The sequence below is a fragment of the Lutjanus erythropterus genome, chromosome 5 (assembly GCF_056507025.1).
Source record: "Lutjanus erythropterus isolate fLutEry1 chromosome 5, fLutEry1.hap2, whole genome shotgun sequence".
In the NCBI taxonomy this organism is placed as follows: Eukaryota; Metazoa; Chordata; class Actinopteri; order Lutjaniformes; family Lutjanidae; genus Lutjanus; species Lutjanus erythropterus.
Genome location: NC_139321.1, coordinates 25,661,592 through 25,667,599, shown reverse-complemented (window position 1 = coordinate 25,667,599; position 6,008 = coordinate 25,661,592). Strand labels below are relative to the sequence as shown.

At 39.6% G+C, this 6,008-nt stretch overlaps 1 protein-coding gene across 2 annotated transcripts in view; it reads right to left on the bottom strand.

Annotated features, from left to right (window-relative positions):
* Nucleotides 1-6,008, bottom strand: part of frmpd3 (FERM and PDZ domain containing 3) — a 114,448-nt gene that overhangs the window by 19,054 nt on the left and 89,386 nt on the right. The window lies entirely within an intron of this gene.

The window sequence follows — 6,008 nt, the reverse complement described above, 5'->3', positions numbered from 1 at the left end:
GGTCGCAGGGGGCTGGAACCTATCCCAGCTGACATTGGGCGAGAGGTAGGGTACACCCTGGACAAGTCGCCAGTTCATCGTAGGGCTGATGCATAGAAACAGACAACCATTCATACCTATGGACAATTTAGAGTCACCAATCAGCCTCATTATTGCGTGTCTACAGTACCTGGATACAACCCACGCGGACACGAGGATAACACGCAAACTCCACAAAGACAGGCCCTGGCTCAGCCACAAACTACTCAACCCCCCAGCTAGCTAGGGGATTCAAACTCATTCAAACTCAGTGCTAACCACTGCACCACCGTGCCACCCTTCCCACAAATATCACATCATCCCAATTTTAATAGTTTGTTTTTTTCAGTAAAAATGAAAATTATAATGCATAAATGATTGTTCCCACTAAGCCACAATCACAATTTCAGTCAAAATAATTGCAATCTGACTTTTTTTTTTTTTGCCTTATCCTGCAGCCCTAGTTTATATTCCAATGCCTAGTTTCAAGTTGTCTTCTATACTGCATGATGTTTAGAATAAATGAGACTTTGTGCTTTAGGGCTAACATTAGACTGACATTCTCAGTGAGTCCACCCAGAGCAACACACAGATTTCACGAAACTGTTAAACAAGACAGCATCGATAAAATAAGAATAAAGACTCTGTTAGTGCATTGCTTATGTCTTGCCTAAGATGTTTTCATAGTGTTTAGCTGTAGTACGAGAAAGATTGCAACCAGCCAGGCCTCCGTTATGTCCTGCTGAATGGATGAGCCAAAACCAAGCTCCACAGTCTTGTTGCTACTGCGTGTGCTGTAGTTGCAAAAAGTCAAGTTGGTGAACCCCGTAATCCACCATCAGAATGGTAGGCAACAGACCAATGGGTGATGTTGCAGTGGCCACTTATTCTAGTGTTTATGGTCTGAGCACTTCTCGAAGCTGGAAACTGTAACATTCAAGATTACAATCCCAGATATCTTGCACTGTCAACAAGTTGCGTTTGGCTCCTCACAAGTTTCTATACTGTGCTAAAAAAATGCTGAGGAAGGGAGCAAAACTGTTGGCATTTTCCCTGCTAAAAGCATCTGACATTTGAGGCCTGCCTTTAGAGAAACTGCAATTATCAAGGACCTATAAACCAACGCACAAACAGTATGTAACACATTAAGGTCTCTGAATCTGCCAGCCTCTCCCAGTGTGGACCAAGCTACTGCTGTGAACCACACATGCTCTTTTACAGATGCCTGTGTGGGAGGCAGTGAAGGCAAGATTACTGAAAGACTGAAAGAGTGTGAGTGTGTACGTGACACGTGGGCGTCTGTGTTTGTGGCAGAAACTGACTGAAAGAGAAATGGATGGAAATGATTGTGTGAGGGAAGGAAAGCCAGATATTTATGCTCATATCTGTGATCTAGGATCTAGGATGATGATTGCTGACTAAAGATGAGACACTGATTGTGATGATGGCGCAGATGGGCTAAAACAGAGAGAGATGTATAAAGAGCATGACAGCACTGCTCGGTATTATTATGCAGGGATACAGTGTTGAGAGCAAATACCTTTCTGAGTGCCACAGGCAGAGAACAAACTGTCAGTAACAGGAGGCTGAGTCACATTAGTCAATAGTTCAGATTCATATTCTTGTCACTTGTTGTTTCTGATAACAGTGGCTTATGTGGGAGCACGGCTCATTTACAATTCCAGTGATGCATTACTGATCTCTACCTTGTGTCATGCTATCAGATGAGGGTTGATGTCTCATAGATAGGCTTCATATTGAGCTCAGTCCATGACTAAAAATCCATTACATTACGTGTGCTTTGAATTTCAATTATACTAATCATTTAAAAAGATTAGATATGAATAAAAATTTCTGTATTCAATATTCAGCTGACTTACAAAGGATCATCTGTCTGTATCAAAGGTGCACAGCAGTGACAAATGATGCTACACCAGCTGGTTCTGCCTCTAAAAAGGATTACGTGTTTTTGATTGAGAATGATTATTTTCTCCTTTGATTCTCCCCATGGATTCTGACAATGTTCTCCCCATTTTATTCTCCTTTTTTTCTGTCCCTCTAATGTCTCTTCCCCTTTCAACCATCTGTCTCCCTCTCTGGCTGCTGGGAGGACACCCAGTCTGTTGGATCTTTAAGGAGGTGCCAATGACTAGTCGTTCATCAGGTGTGTGTGTGTGTGTGTGTGTGTGTGTGTGTGTGATTGGTGTGTGTCATTATGAATGTCAGTAACTCCTCAGCTCCTCTTCTCCAGTGCAGAGGCGCCAAGATTTGTGACCTCAGCAAGGACACAAAATAAATATCCTTGTTGTGAATAGCCTGCACTTGCACCATGTCCATTATTCACAGACCATTTGTTGTAGTCTGATAGTCCCTAACCATAAAATTAGTTCTAATTAGAGTTTAGCAAAACTAGGTTTAAAATGAGTAAATCTAGATTTAGAATTAAGCAGAGCTCTGTTGCACAATTAAAAACCAATCTCAGTATAGTAAATCCAAATTAACTGATATGAAGTGATATAAGCCAAATAAAATAAATAAAAAATACAGCTGAGTGCTGCTGTGACCTGTTAGGCTTAAGTATAAAGGAAGGGGAGGAACTGTTAACTTTTGACTGCTCTGTATTTCTTAACAAAACATTATATTGTTTGCTAGCTAGCTAAAAGGTTAAGAAAATGTTACATTGTTTGCTAGCTAACATAGCTTAAAAGTTAAACATTGAATTGTTTACTAGCTAACTTGGTCAGTTATAGCTAAAACTATAGCTTGTTGTTTCCAGCTATAACTAAAAGGTTAGCAAAAAGTTAATTTTTTTTGCTGGCTAGATAAACAGTTAATTAGCCTAGTTAGCCGACTCATGATGACTACTCGTGCACTTCATTTGAGATAAACTTGTTGACTCAATAGATGAATCATATGGCCAAATAATAAAAATTAGAAAAAGACAGCTGCGCAGACAGGAAAAAAGAGACTACCTGGTAGCAACTGTTTTGACGGATCAACAAAAGAAAAGGCTGTCTATGAGGAACTTGATTATTTTGCTCAATCCAATCCATCCAAAAAACAGCCATTTTAAAAGTTAAACCTCCTTCAGTGTAAGTTTAAAGTTAAAACTTAAATTTTAGTTTAAAGATTTGGTGCAACACAAATAAACTTAATCTAGGTTGTAAGTTAAAACTAAACTGAGGTTATAGGAGAGGTTTAAATGTAATCTTATAATTTAAAGTTAAATCATGAATTAATCTCGATATTAAAAGTTAATATCTGATGGTCCAACCCAGCCCCTGAAACTGTATGTACATATCAAGATCAAATAGGAAAACTGAAATACAGCTGAAAATTGTGCAGTACCACTAACATCTTCATTATACAAGAATTAGTAACAGTTATTTAATTGGAAACAGAGGAATTCACCTTCGTCTGTCTGATTTTACAGCTTTATAATCTTCACGTAATTTAGAGATGAGTTTTGGCATCCAAAATAAGTGGTGAGGAAGAACTGAACAGAGGGAAGAGCGATGAAGGTAGCCGGGGGACACTGAAGCTTACACGTCTGCAAAGATAAACAGCCATTCAGCAGAGGGGCCGACCTTTTACTGGGAGAGGACGCCGAGGAATTCTGTCAAGAAATGATCCCCAAGGGCATCGGCAGGCCTGCCCGTTGCTATGACAACAGCTCTCGGTAGCTCGTTGATGCTCGGGCGGACGGAGGAATAGTGGGTGGATGAGAATAGTGATGTGGCAGACGCTCTGCGATCAGCCCGCAGCCACTGTGGCCAGATGCCAACATTTCCTCAGGCAGCAGAGGTCAGGGCATCGCATACCTGCCCCGCTCCAGTGTCCCAGACTGCCGAGGCTCAGCGGGCCTCGGGGTCCGGGAAGAATGACCTTTTACTTATTATCCCCCTGGGCCTGCATTCCAACAGGTCTATCATTAGCTTGGACGGACACTGCTTTTCATACAGCAGCATCGTTGTGACACTCACAGGTTCATTAGTGGTGTAACATCAGACACAATCCAATAAATTTCAAGATGAAATTTACCACATAGTCAGTGAGGTGTTAATGCAACTCTTTGGTTATGTTGGTGGTTGTAGTTTGTGGATATGAATTGCACAGTGTTTCTAATATGCACTCAGTAGAGCACAGGTCTTTGCCAGGCTCTAAAAAATTATAACAGACTACAATTACATGTAATATTTTCTGTACAAAATCATAAAATTATCATGATTTGATAACTTTTATATCAGAGATTAAGATGGACACATGCTATGTTAAAATACCTGCTTTACAATGCTACTGCTGTGGTGTCCTCCTTTGAAATTCCTATTTTGGCCTTTAAATTGTGTTATTGTTTGCCCATATCATGTTTATTAGACTTTAAAATAATGTCGATAAGTAAGTGTTGTATGACTTGTAACAAATCATTAATAATCTTTGAGAGGGCATGGATATCTCTAATGATTAAATTGAACAATATAATATTGGAGTCTGGCTGGCAGAAGGCAGGTAATCTATAATTTCATACTTAAGGGTTTGTATATTTTCAGAGCAGTGGGGTTTTGTTTTCAAGATAAAGGCGTTAACTGTACAGTGACATGCTAATCAGCATACAGTGTGGGACTCATGGTCACTTGTGATTGTCCATTCATCTTGTGCTCCTGCAGTGTTCCTGCAGTTACTTGTTGCTCCTTTAAAGGTTAGGCTTGTTTTACCCCAGCAGTTGTTGATGACTTTTGGTCCTTCCTGGCTGGTTAAGAGGACTGTGAAATCAGCTGTCAGTATAGGCTACATATAGGTTTTATATAGGTTTATCAAGGTTTAAAGAAATGTGTCATAAATTATTTTAGGCTGATGGGTCCAGTAGTATGCAAGATTAGCTGTGGACAAGTTCCAGCCCCATCATTCACACACACACACACACACACACACACACACACACACACACACACACACACACACACACCTAATAATCAGTGAATACCAGAATTATAGAAAGTTGTGACAGAAATAAGAGAAATATAACAAGAAAATGAATGTGGCGGATTAGTATAAATGTTTATTGCAAGCAGTGTGTTGCTGCTGTTAAAGACAAAACCACATTAGACAGGAAAGAGCAAACTATATGTATGTTCTTTAGGCAAATTATTTCAGGTAAGATAAATACACAAAAGCAGCTGAGTAACACAAAACTGTAATATCTTTTCTTTTCTCTCCTTTCCTTTCTCTTGTGTATTTTCTTTCTTTTCTTTCTTTTCTTTTTCTCTGTCTTTGATTCTGTCTCTATTTAAACCTAATATTCACAATGTCTGTCTTGCTTTTCCAAAGGTTTGGTCCGTAATGGCTGAAGTGTCTGTGCAAGAGTAAGGAAACAGCTACTGGATCTGACTATTCTTATCAGACATGCACTTGGGGACAAAAGCATTTTGTGTTTTATAAACCAATAAAAAATATCTTAAAAGTCAAATCCAATTGTGACAGACAACGAGAGACTAATTTGCTCTCCTTCTGGTCATTGTTAAAACACTTGCAGCTGGGTTTTATCTTTTGTAGTTGACCTGTGGCAGTTTCTGGGTAAGATCAGAGAGGACGGTGTTACGGTAGAACAGACAGATTGTCAAAGTCAATTGAGAATTAAGTCTGAGATGAACCCCAGATTTTCCATGACTGAAAAAGGAAAAAAAAAAGGCTAATGGCCAAATGTTCTTTGCTACACATAATTACTTAAGTGGAGCCCATTCAAAAATGTTTTTAATGTTTCTGAGGGATTGAAGAAGAGAATAAGAGCCCATAGCTGCTGTAGCTGCTGTGGAAGCTGGATGGGCTCTGCAGGAAATTTGCCGTGAAAGGAGGCAAATTAGTTTAGCAATGAGGGAAGATGAAGGACATCTTAGCCATTGTGAATACAAATAGTAAAGGCTCAAAGCTGCAGTCCTGTTCAGGAAAATTAGACATACCACTGAGAACCCTCAAGGAGAGGGTAAATAAGTTGC